Source organism: Sciurus vulgaris (assembly GCF_902686455.1).
Source record: "Sciurus vulgaris genome assembly, chromosome: 11".
In the NCBI taxonomy this organism is placed as follows: Eukaryota; Metazoa; Chordata; class Mammalia; order Rodentia; family Sciuridae; genus Sciurus; species Sciurus vulgaris.
Genome location: NC_136472.1, coordinates 75459035 through 75472391, shown reverse-complemented (window position 1 = coordinate 75472391; position 13357 = coordinate 75459035). Strand labels below are relative to the sequence as shown.

The window sequence follows — 13357 nt, the reverse complement described above, 5'->3', positions numbered from 1 at the left end:
AGAAATTCCCAGCTGGGCCTGGTACATAAAGCTCAATCAATTCAATCAGTGCTCTTTCAGGAGGTAGTTACCTGCACTGCTGTGTGGGAGGAGGAGTCCCAGGAGGATACAACCTCATAAGCCTTACAGGGCATTTGGTGTGTGGGCCCTGAGGGTGGGAACAGCCACAAATACAGCCAGCCTAGAAAAAAACAGAACACTTGACACACATGGTGTGGGAACCTAGGAAAAATGCAGTTCTTCTCAGGGCTTTATGGATGGCCCCCAGCAGGGCCCTTGAGGGTAGCTTGGACATTGACAGAATAAGCAAGGAAGGCACCATAGGCCCAGCAGCTAGCAGAGACCTGGAAGCCAGGCAGGGAAGGTGATCCAGGAGCGTGCATTCCCAAACAGCCACTGCAGGGGGGAGTGACAGGGGACAGGTGGTGCACTCAGTGTAATTTCATTGTGCCTGCATCTAACTGAGGTGAGTTCAGCCATCTGCTTAGCAGAAATGTGTGAATTTTTGTGTGACACAAAGCAGTGCAGATGTGCCATGCAGTGGATGAGGGGGTTGAGGTGAGTGGGGACTGGGAGTGGGGACATGCTGCTTATGAGCCCCTCACTGCCTCGACAGGCCAGTGGCCTCACCCGGCTCAGTTTAGGTTTTATATTGCGGGGCTTCATTCCAGCTGACGGGGCAACTCCAGACACACATCAGCTCAGCGTTTCTCTTCCTGCCCCAGGTATAGACCAGAGGCAGAGCGACAGTCAGCAGTGTGCCAGAGGGACCTCTGAGGCACCTCGGCAGGACCACCCATGACACCCACCCACAGCAGGGCCTTTGCATGCTTGAAGGCCAGCAACGACTGCCACCTCAGTACCACTCTGACCTCACCTCGCACTTTCGGGACCAGCCACAGCCCTTTGGCCTTTTAGGAAAGATCAAGTCTCACAATCCTATTCTGCCTTTGGGCCAGAGCTCCCTGTGCGGGGTGTCCTTCATCCCCCCAACCCACACCTCAGTGCTCAGCACAGCTCTGCAGACCAGGATACCGCCACCCTGCTCTATAAACCATGGTGTGGCCTAACTCGTAGCATCTGTGTAACTGCCCATTTATTCACCCTAATTCTAGTTTCCTTTTGCAAATTATTCCAGAAACAGTCTGTTGTGAGTAAAGGCTTGGTCGAGATCAGCTGTGGCCAGAGCACCAGCTCATCCCTTTCCTGGATTGCAGTCTCTTCACACTGACCATCTGTGTCTGCCTATGTCCCGGGGGCTCAGGACTGATGCAGGCGGTTGGCAGGGAAACGAGGCCCCGTGATCATTTCCCAGAACAAAACAACCTTGATAACAGGCCCATCAAAGGGAGGGGCTGAGGATGGTTTCCAGGCCCTGCGGGGTCCTGACTCTGGCAGCTCCATCTGCCCAGACAGCCCAGTGCCCTCAGTCTCCTTCAGAACATTTGGGACAATGTGGCATAGGCAAAGCTGTAGAAGCTGTCTGGTAACACGCTTGCCCAGTTTGCGGTACAGGGACCAAAGGGACCCCTGAGGAGAAAATTGACCCATGGAAGTCAGAAGATCCCTGAGCACCCATAGCAGCCAACCCCGAAGAGGGATGATAAACAAGTTTTGAGGTAGTGCTGCCTGGCTCCGATGATCATGAGCAGTGTACCTTAGCCTAGTGTATCTGGCCCTGCTGCTCCACCAATACACAGGGCATTTCAAAACCTTTGTCAACATATTCCAGTTAGCTGACAGCCTTAGAGTGTTCTAGCCCATTCTCTTCTTTATGCCAGGTCCCTCCCCGAAGCCTAGATTTCTTTTTATTGGGAGTTGGGTAAAAGCCCAGTCAAGCCACATTTGAAATCCTCTAGGGATCAGGCCAGCTAGAGAACAAAGGGTACTCTCTCCCCAACTCCCGTTAGTTCACTTTATAAATCTTGTCTTGAATTTGCATAATAAACCCACTTTGGTAACTTACAGGTCACCTCGCTCCTTCACACCATAGTCTCCTTTACAGAACCATAGAATACACGGTGCCATTTCACACTTCTGGCTGGCTGCCCGTTACTACCTCATCTTCGTAGCAAACATCTGCTCATCCTTCAATACTGCATAAGATTTGCCTTCTTGGCTTCATGAAACAGAATCAGTCCCGGAACCCATGTGCCACCCCATACCTGAGGAAGACTGTTATTATCAGATTGCAGTTGTTCACAGGCAGTGCTATACAGTAAATGCTCAAGAATCAGCTCTGTGGGGATTTGCAGCATTGACCAATTTCCATGGTGAAAGTAGGCTCACTAGGGTTGGTTTCAGACCACCAATATGATGTCACTGATAAGTTGGAAAGAGAGGTGTATAATGGGCTCTGGAGACCAGAGTGCAACAGTTCCAGCACACCTCCAGCTCTGTCACTGAACTGCACGCTTGCAAGAGGAGGAGCTCCGCCATGTTCTTCATACCCCAAGTGCCCAGCACACAGAAGGGGCTCAATATAAGTTTGGGACTCCTGCCACCTGACAAGTAAAATGTTTCTAGTCCCATGATGTCCTCTCTTGCTCAAAAACCTTGCTCAAGAAAAAACCCAAAGTTCCTAGCTCTTTATGGTAGGTGTGAGCCTACTAAAGTAGGTTAAAGACAGCATAGATTCTGGAGTCAGGCTGCCTGGGATCCGATTCCAACTTTGCCACTTAATGGCTAGGCAAACCTAGGCAAGTTTTTAACCTCTCAGTTTCCTTGTCTGCAAGACACAACACTACCCACCCCAAAGAGTTGTTGTAAGGCTTCCATGAGGTAATACTCTACAGCGTTTGAACAGTACCTGGAGTACAGGAAATACCAAGTGTTCGAAATAATCATCACAATCATGATAATGACCTTTTGTCTGTTTTTTATTGCTATTCTACTTGCCTACTCTCTGGTCTCTTGCATAGAGGATTTCCATCTCTTGACCTTTATTCAAGCCACTCCCATTACTTAGTGTCACACCCTCTCCCCTTCAGTGACTCACATCCTTTCCATCCACAGTGGACACTGTCCTCGCCCTCCACCTACCCTCTAACCAAATCCTTCCTCCTCCGTCTCCCAGTGCCTTCTGGCTCACATTGTCTTAGGTCTCTGAAGCAGATCTCATTAGACATTCTGTAGACTGAATATTGGTGTCCTCTTAAAATCCATATGTTGAAACTTAACCCCCAATGTGATGATGTTTGAAAATGGGCACTTTGGAAGGTGATTAAGTTGAGAGGAGCCCACAGGAGTACAACTGGGGTTCTCCCAGGAGAGCAGAGCAGACACAGCGAAAAGATGGTCTCAAATGAGCCGGGAAATAAGCTTCTATGGCTTGGAGGCTGAATGTTCTCCAAAGGTTCATGTTAAAGACCTGGTGCCCAGGGGTAGTGCCATTGGTGGGAGTGGAACCTTTAAGAGTAGGTCTAATGAGAGATCCCAAGGTCATGTCATGTCCTTGAAGGGAATTATGGGACCACCATCTCTCCCTCCCTTTTTCTCTGCTTCTTGGCTTGAGATGTGAGCCCTTGCACTGACATGCACTCCTGCCATGATGCACCATTTTCACTAGACACCCAAATCAGTGAACCTGAACTTCCAGAACCATGAATGAAAATAAACCTCTTTTTACTTCAAAGTAGCCTGCATCCAGTATTTCATTAAAGTGATGGAAAGCTGACTAATACAGAGTTTCTCACCAAATACCAGATCTGTTTGTGCCTTCATCTTAGACCTCCAGAACTGTGAGAAATAAGTTTCTATTGTTAAGAGGAAAGGGGTTTAGCTCAGAGGTAGAGCACTTACCTAGTATGCACAAGTCCTGGGTTTGATCTCCTCTTCATCATCTTCATCATCATTTATAAGGTACTCAATTTATTATATTTTATTATAGCAGCCTGTACAAACTAAGACATTTACAAACTCTGTTAAGCACCTGCCAATGCCAGCCCAGAGTTATGCTCTGTGAAATCACAGATGAACCCTGCACTTTCCTCCTTTGGGGAAAATGATAGAGAAGAGAAACAGAGGAGCTGGGGATAGATATAGTTCAGTGGTAGGGTGCTTGTCTAGTGTGCACAAGGCCCTGGGTTCAATCTCCAGGACTGAAAAATTAGAGAGAGAGAGAGAGAGAGAGAGAGAGAGAGAGAGAGAGAGAGAGAGAGAGGAGAGAACAAATTCCAATATGGTGGCCAATGCTACAGTGGCTCCAAACAGAGTCCTTTTCCCCATTTAAACCCCTCAATAGGGCTATGAAAGAAGCCACACAGAAAGTACTTTATTTCATAGATGAAGAAAACTAAGGTTCAGGAAGGTAAAATGACTTGCCTGTTGTCATACTGCATGTAAGTATAGTGCCTGGAATACAGTATGCCCTTGGCTAATATTAAATTGAACTAAGTATCATTTAATTTAAATTAAGTCTCCACACTCAGGCAAGAACCCAGTCTGAATTCTCCTTCAGGATTATTTCTACTCAATTATGAGGCCAAGGACAGAACTAGTCTTCCAAATGTTAAGATTCCAATCCAGGTCTTTCCACTGATACTTCAGGTGACCTTGAGCAAGTCCCTCACTGTTCTGGGCCCAAAGCTTCCTTGGTCAAATGCAGCATGGTAGAGTTCCATTCTGTCAGCCAGAAGTCTATTCAACCCAGAGTTAGACAGACAGATGATCTTATTAACCATGTGTAGACATGCTTACAGAGACCAGAAAATCCACAACAGGATGGTGATAGGGGCTTCAGGCATGGGACTGGCCTTCTACCACCTTTACATCTTGTGGCAAGAACCTGACATAAACATGAAGCTCAGTGACACAGCAATGCTGTGATTTCTCTATTTTCCAGTGTGAAATGTTGGATTGTATTATGTTCTACTGGGGATAAGTGATGAGGCAAAATGGAGTCACTCAGATGGCAGGTCACACTACTGATGCTCCCATGAGCACACTCAGAAAGTGTCATGAGGGGGTGTATTACTCCACTGAAACAAGGTGCCCTCACCTCCTTAGGAAAGAAACCAGGGTAGATGAGCTAAGCCTCCCCCTCCTTCCTGAGCAGAAGTTCTCCCTTGTTTGGCTGCTAAGCCAAGCATGGTGGCACACACCTGTAATCTTAGCAACTTCAGGAGGCAGGAGGACTGCAAGTTTGAGGCCAGTCTGGGCACATTAGCAAGACTGTCTCAAAAAATAAAAAAAAGCTGAGGATGTAGTTCAGTAGTAAATTACCCCTGGGTTCAATCCCCAGTACTAAAAGAATGGGAGACTACTACCATAATGTGACATTCATCAGCTATTTTTTGGCACAGAATCTGAAAATGTTGTTCTAGGAAAAAAAAAAAAAAACAAAACTTGTGACTGACCATCAAAGGTGGAGAGGAAAAAGAATAGCCAGATATGGTGACACACACCTGTAATCCCAGCAACTAGGGAGGCCAAGGCAGGAGGACTGCAAGTTCAAGGCCAACCTCAGCAACTTAGTAAGACCCTCTCTCAAAACAAAAAATAAAAAGATGTAGCTCAGTGGCAGAGCACCCCTGAGTTCAATTCTCAATACTGGAAAAGAAAAAAGGAAAGAGAAGAAGAAAACTGACTTTGAGTCTAGTAGAGCAGATCCAGACCCCATCTTGCTATACAACCTTAGCAAGCAGTAGCATCTCTCTCTATCTCAATGACTTCATGCAGGAAGTGGGGATAAAAATACCCGTATTGGGCTGGGGTTGTGGCTGAGTGGTAGAGCGCTTGCCTAGCAAGTGTGAGGCACTGGGTTCAATGCTTCTCACTGCATATAGATAAAAATAAAGGCCCATCAACAATTAAAAAAGAATATTTCTAAAAAATCCCTGCATTACCTACCAGTATCACCAGGCAGTGATGATAAGAATAGGAGGAGAAAACACCTGCAGAGTACCTGGAAGCCTCCTTTCTGCTCTCTCCTCTCCAACCTGGCCAGAGTTCTCAAAGCAGGGACCTCTCTATCCAGCACTTAGCACACTGTCCTCAGCTGAGAGGTCCACAGCTTTTTTGTTGAATAACTGGCTAAGTTCCACAGCTTTACTCATGAGGAAACAGATTCAGAGAGGTGGTGGGACTTACCCAGTCTACAGCCAGGGAGGGAGGAACCAAAGCCAGTCAGGCCCAGGATCCCTGACTCCCAGCCCTCTTTCTCCCATACACCACCTTGTGGTACACAGTCCTCTTTACCTGTTGGAGTCCATCTTCTTTCAAAACCTTGGATGGTGAGTAGCAGCTTTGGAACAAGAGCCCAAAACCATGGAATCATCTTGCAAGGTCTACCAAATGCCCAGGTAGGACCTAAGCAGCTTTTTGAATCTGTTTTCCAGCCATGGGTTTAGCTAGTTCTGCCAATGATGAGCCCCGTTAGGATGATGCTTCACTACTCTGCGTCCATCTGATATTCAGCAGCAGCCAGAATCTGAGGCCCCAGCCAAATGGTTCCACCTTCAGTAGATCTTTCTGCCAAAAGCCAAGAAACAAGATCTTTCATCAATCCCAAGACCCATTTTTTTTCAGATTCCAGAATCTCTGAAATCAGGATGAGACTTAACAATGAATAGTTTTTGTTTTTGTTTTTGTGTTTTGGGCATTGGGATTGACTCCAGGGGTGATTTACTACTGAGCTACATTCCCAGTCCTTTTTTATTTTTTGAAACTGTCAAAAAGTTGCTGAGGCTGTCCTTGAACTTGTGACCCTCCTGCTTCAGCCTCCTCAGTCACTGCGATTACAGGTGTGTGCCACCTGGCTGGGCAATAGCATCTTATAATCTCCAGGCTTTATTCTTATGTGGTTGAACATAAAATAAGATTATGTCTTAAATTTTTCTTAGATGAAATGAAATCCAGCATTGACCAGCTGGGGAATGTCACTGCAATTCTGTGCACTGTTTCCCCTGGCTATTTTGACCCTGGAGGCTCACTTTCTTCTAAACTCACTGTCCCTTATTTCACTGATAGGAAAAATAGCCAGGGCCACAAAGCTGGCCATCTCCAAGCCAAGGAGAGAGGCCCTTAGGAGAAACCAAACCTGTCAACACCTTGATCTCAGACTCCAGCCTCCAGAACTGTGAGAAAATTAATTTCTGTTCTTTAAGCCACCCGGTCTGAGGTGCTTGTTACAGCAACCCTCCAAACTAACACAGCGAAGCGGCAGAGACACAGCAGTATAATATCTAGGAAGAGACTGAGGGAGGATTTTGTACCCAAGGTTCTGAGACACAGAGGAGTCATTTAGTTGCATGGTAGAGCAAGAGAAGATGTGCCTGGAGTTTGTTTACTTTTTTAATCCTCAATAAATTTGTAAAATTTGTTATTTTTTTGCTTTGCTTTAAAGAAAATCCAGGTAAACTAGAAAACACTTCCTGTCTCAAGACTCCACCATTTTAAGAAAGAGGGAGGATGATCCATTTAGTGAATTCTGTCCAAGTTGACTTAGTGCCCTGCTGGCCTGAGCCCCGATTGAGTTGGGAGTGTTTTGTTCTGCTGTTTTTGAAGACTGGGTCAGCAAAATACACACCAGGATTGTTTGTCTGTTTTTTCCTGTTGCCTCATGACTTGCAGACAAGATTGCCAAAGCTCATTCTCCCACCAGCACTCTCAAAGAAGTCCTATTTGGGATGAAAAGTACACAGAATTAAGAAAGGCTCAAAGATGCACGAAGGTTTTTCCAAATATTCCATGCCCAGACCAAATGGTGTGACAGACAGCAGAATTGGGAATCAGGAGTCCTTGGGTCTAGTTTTGGTCTTTCTTTCACTTGCTGTGTGATGTGAACAGGTCCTCTGCCTCTCTGGATTTGTTTCCTAGCCTGTGAAGCAGTGGGATCCGTTACTCATTACAAACACAAAGGACCTTCCACATGCAGGCCCTGTACTGGGGATTCCAAGGCACAAGCTCAGTGTCAGATCCATTTAAGAACAGCTCCTATCCAAGATTGTGAGCAACTTGTAAAGAGAACAAAACAGAGAAGGCAACCTCCCTTCTCTGGTTGGAGAGGGGGGTGGGACCAGGGAGGCAACCTCTAAACTGGATTTTAAAGGACAAATGAGGTAGCTAGAGTCAGAAATTGAGGAAGGACATTTCAGGAAAGCAAAGGCTCCACTACTTAAAGAGCAAAGCCAACTCTACAACTGGAGAGGAATGCTGGGAATGGCTAAGGGTCTGGGCAGACTGCCTGGCTTCTAGGCCTGGCTCCACCACTTGCTGGCTATGTGACCTTCAGCAAGTTATTTTACCTCTCTGGGCCTAATTTCTCATCAGACAAACAGTGATAATAAATATACTTACCTGATAAGATGCTGAGAGGAGTAAATGAATAAATGCATGAAAAAGTGTAACTGTTAAACATTTAATAAATGATAACGATCTTACATAATTAGACTAGGCTCAAGACTAACTAGAGACTAGACAGAGAAAATAAGCTAAAAAAAAAAAAGTATTCTGCAGTTGGAGGTGTAGCTCAGTGGTAGAGGATGTATATAGCATCCAATCAATTCCAGAATCAATCCCCAGCATGCACAAGTGCACATGCACACATACATACATAGTATAGATACACGTGTATATATATATATGTGTGTGTGTGTGTGTGTGTGTGTGTGTGTGTGTGCATGCGCACTGGAATTAGATGATGAAGAGTTTTGTATGTTTGTTGATTCAATTCAGTCATTGTTATCTGGCACTGGGGATTCAATGCTAAATTGGAGGTGCACCCTGCCTCTAAGTATTTGCCCCAGAATAAGGATGCCGGGCCTTCTTGAGGGAGGAAAGACAGCAAAGTGGAACACAGAACCAATTCATACAGGTATGTGCCCTTCATCATCATGCAGTAATTGTATAACAGAAAAGGGAATTGCCCTGATACAGCCAGCATTCAAAAGTAGGCAGATAAGCCCTCTATTCCTCATAACTCCACATGGCACAGTTGTAATCTCAGACTCCAGACTTATAGTCAACACAACTTTCCCTAGGGAGGGATGGCCAAATGGAAAGAAACAGCAAGAATAACACGAGTTAGAATATCTTTGCAAAGTTAGAATATCTTTGCAAAGGAAGGTCTAGCCCTCTTCTGCCTAGAGCACACTGTGGGAAGACCCCCCGCCCACCCCATGCTGTGTCTGTTTCAGAGGCCACTTCCCACCCTCACTCAAAAGTCCTGCACAGTCCATGTAGCCTGCTCAGAATCCCAACCCCAGAAAGAGACCCAGAGAGATATCTAGCCTTTCACTTTTCTATCTCAGGCATATTTTGCACATTGATGTCCTCTCGTATTCTTCTCTCACAATTGTCACAGAGAATCATTATCCCTTAAAAGAGAGACTTGTCCTCCCACAGGACATGACCTTGGCCTCTGGTCTCAGATATGCAGTCCCTGAAAATAATTGATGATCCTTAGTTCTGATCTATTTTCCCCTATTTTTTTCAGTAATAGAAACACAAAAATTTTAACCAGGCACTAGATCACCCAAAAGAAAGTCCACATTTCTCAGCCCCTTTTCTGGTAGGTATAACCTTATTACTGAAGAAGTGGTAACTTCTGGGACATGTCCCTAAAGTGAGGGAATGTGCCCTCTTCATCCCTCCCACCTTTCTACTTGCTGGAATAATAGATAAGTGGCAAGAAGAGGTATCAGGGACCATGATGTGAAGGTCACATGCTGATGATAGTGGAGCTACAGTAAAGGAGGATCCTGGGTCACTTACCTCATGGAGTGCTGTGCCATGGACTACCTCCATGTACTTTCTTCTTCTTTTTGTTGGGGGGGAGGGGGGCAGGGACACTTTACCACTGAGTTACATCTCCAGTTCTTTTTATGTTTATTTTGAGACATGATCTTGCTAAATTGCTGAGGGTCTCACTAAGTTGCTGAGGCTAACCTCAAACTTACAATCTTCCTGCCTCAGTCTCCCAAGTTTCTGGGATTACAGGCAGCCTCTACCACACCTAGCAGTACACTTTCTTCTATGGGATGATAAATGTTGTCCTAATCAGTTTAGGCTGCTGTGTTGAAAATACCATAGACTGGGTGGCTTAAGCAATATGCATTCATTTCTCACAATTCTGCAGACTAGAAGTCTAAGATCAAGGTACTGACAGATCCCAGTATCTGGACAGCACCTGCTTCCAGGTTTTCAGATAACTGATCCACTAATCCTATCCTATGGGCTCATTCTCATGACCTAATTACCTCCCAAGGTCCGCATCTCCAAATACCTTTTCTTTTCAATATATGGAACACTTCAGGAATTGCATGTCATATTTGCAAAGGGACCATGCTAATCTTGTCTGTATCATTCCAAGTTTAGAATAGCTGCCAAAGTGAGCACTCCAAATACCTTTATTTTGGAGATTAAGGTTTTAACATATGAATGTTGAAAGGACATACACATTCATTCTTTAACTTCATGGCAATGAAGGGCTGGGAGAAGACTGTGTCATGTTGCAATGGATGATTGGGAGAGGGCATTTTTGAGGCATAGACAATTTGATCAAAATATACCCCACTGATCTCAAAGGGACATATCCAGCACTTTCTCCTGTGGTATCAATAAGTATTATGAGCCAAGTACAAGATGTCAATATATGGTACTTCTTCATACTGTTCTCAACGGGGACTCCTATTGAGGGCAAATATTTCCACTGCACAGAAACTCCTGCCACCAATAGGCCCTACACTCCAATATAAATCCTAAACATTTTCCAGGCATGGTGGCACACACCTGTAATTCCAGTTACTCAAGAGGCTGAGGTATTGCAAGTTTGACGCCAGGGTGCAAGACCATCTCAAAATAAAAGTTTTTTAAAAGGCTAGGGATGTAGCTCAGAGGCAGAGTAGCATTGTAGTCAATTCCCAGTACCATATACGCACACTAAACCCTAAATGCCAGTGTCATTGTAAATACCATTCAAACTAGGACTTCAGGACTACTGGGCAGGTTTTACAGTGGGATCATAGCCTACATATACCCCGACTCCTTTTCTCAGTGGTCTACTGCTGAGGCCCTAGCAATGTTTGCTGGTCAGGCACAGGAAAGTAAAAGAGAACCTTTGCACATAAACTTCATTCATTGCAATGTGCCAAATCTTCCCAATTTTATTCAAAACCTCATTCCAACAGTTCTTCTTTCAGGCACCTCAACTCCTAGTTACATTTCTGAGCCCCTATTGTTATTAATACTGATACTAATAACAATAATTCATCAGGCCATTATGAAGATCCAGGCATTGTGCTAAGTTATTTCCAATTCCATAATCATTCAGTTGATTCTCACAATGACCATCTGAGATAGGTGTTATTGTTACCAGAGTCCTAGGCCAGAAGTCCATCTCTAGGGGTCCCAACAAGTCACTTATACCAAAAAACAAAGGAAAAAGTAATAGTAAAAAGAAGAAAAGGTACTTTAATCAGTATAGCTATACCAGAAAGACAAAGGGAATCGTGTTTCCTGCCCTGTCTTTAAGAGTACCGACACAAGTTCCCAGATTATACAGACAAGGGGGACTAAAAGTAGACTCAATTAAATGGTGGGTTGGACTGGTCAGGCAGGGTCTCATCTGAAGCCATAAGAAAGTGATTGTTGCCTGGAGTGTTGTTTCTTTCTGTGTGTTTGCTTTGGTTTTTGTCTTGTTTTTGTGGTTCTCAGGATTGAACCCAGGGCCTGGAGCATGCTAGGCAAGCATGATAGCCACTGAGCTAGATCCCCAGCCCTGGGGTATAGTCTGGATTCATCACAAGATATTTATTGATCAGATTCCATTGTGCCTGGAATCCAAGGTAACTGACTCAGATCAAAGGAGACAGATGCAAAATGGATGCAGAGATGCCAAGTTTTTTACATTTGTACAGCCAAATAGAAGTCAATGTTTTTAGCAAAAGCAGCCTCTAAGTTACATTATTATCTGCATTCTATAGATGAAGAAACAGGGTAAGAGAAGTGAAGCAACGTGCGCAAGGTCAGAGAGCTAGCAAATGAATGACTATGTCAGGATTTGAGCCAGATATACTACTGACTCTTGCCCTGTGTTGTCCCGCTGAAAGTGAGCACTCGCTTCTTGGAACTCCCTTCGCTCTTTACCTGGACTCTTGTAAGGTGATTTTCCAGATCTTCTCTAGTTCTGGTAGCCAGGGTGCTGGAATCATCACAGGAGTGGCAAAGAGACTGCAGGGCCTGCTCAGTGGCACTCTAGGAAGTATCATAAAGGCTTCTGGTGTTGGTTTTTTTTCTAAAAACAAGTCCTCCCCAAGTCAGCCCCTTTTGTAGAGTACATCTTTAGAATTCCTCGTCTCAATTTCTGAATATTGATTGTTTGCAGGAGCAAGTCAGCAATTTGTGGTTTCCCGACAATGGCTCTCTGTTCTATTATAGAACTTGGCTTGTTTGCATTTCCATCATCAGGCAGGACACTGGCCTGCGTCTGGCTTACCCTTTTACCTGTGACTTGAAGCTATTCTGGTTAAGTGCTATGGTCAGGTCACCTACCCCAAGCCCTCACAGCAGAGACCACAGGATAAGCAGAAGGCCCAGCTCTGCTATCAGAAAGATAAAACCCAACAACACTGTATCTCTTGCCCAGAGTAAGGATCATTATGCTGCCCATTTTTTAAAGTGCATTTTGGTACTTTAAAAGAAAGCAAGAGTGGTAGAGGAAGTGGGGAAACAAGCATTCATATACTATTGGTGGGAAATAAACTAATGCAATCTCTTTGAAAGATGAATTGGCACTATTGACTTTTCAAATGTGCAAGCCTTTAATGCAGCACTTTCCAGTTCTAGAAATTTATCTTACCAGTATTCTTACACACTGTACAAAGACATATGTACAAAGATGTTTGCTGTGTTATATATAATAGGAAAAAATGTTAGTAACCTAAATGATCATCAGTTGGGGACTTACCAAATATATTACTGTTTAGTCATACAATAGAATGATGTAGCCATTTTTAAAAAGAAATAGATTCACATGTACTGAAATGAAACATTCTCTAAGATATACTGTTACATTTAAAAAATAAACAAGGAGTTGGGAATGTAACTCAGTTTTAGGGTACTTGCCTGGCAAAGTCCTGGGTTCAATTCCACAGGAAGGAAGGAAGGAAGGAAGGAAGGGAGGGAGGGAGGGAGGGAGGAAGGAAGAAAGGACCTAAAACCTGAGAGTAATAAAAGTTTGTTTGTTTGTTTGTTTGTTTGTGTGTGTGTGTGTGTGTGTGTGTGTGTGTGTGTGTGATGGTTTGGATATAAGGTGTCCCCAAAAGTTCCTGTGTTAATGCAGGAATGTTCAGATGTAAAATGATAAGATTATTAGAGCCGTTACCTAATCAGTTCATCCTAATTTGAATGAATTAAC

The 13357-nt window shown here is 44.5% G+C and overlaps 2 pseudogenes across 2 annotated transcripts in view; one reads left to right on the top strand and one right to left on the bottom strand.

Annotated features, from left to right (window-relative positions):
- LOC306640671 (coiled-coil domain-containing protein 43-like) overlaps positions 1 to 13357 on the bottom strand; it is a 436234-nt pseudogene that overhangs the window by 195346 nt on the left and 227531 nt on the right. The window lies entirely within an intron of this gene.
- LOC306638567 (actin-related protein 3B-like) overlaps positions 1 to 13357 on the top strand; it is a 317597-nt pseudogene that overhangs the window by 227858 nt on the left and 76382 nt on the right. The window lies entirely within an intron of this gene.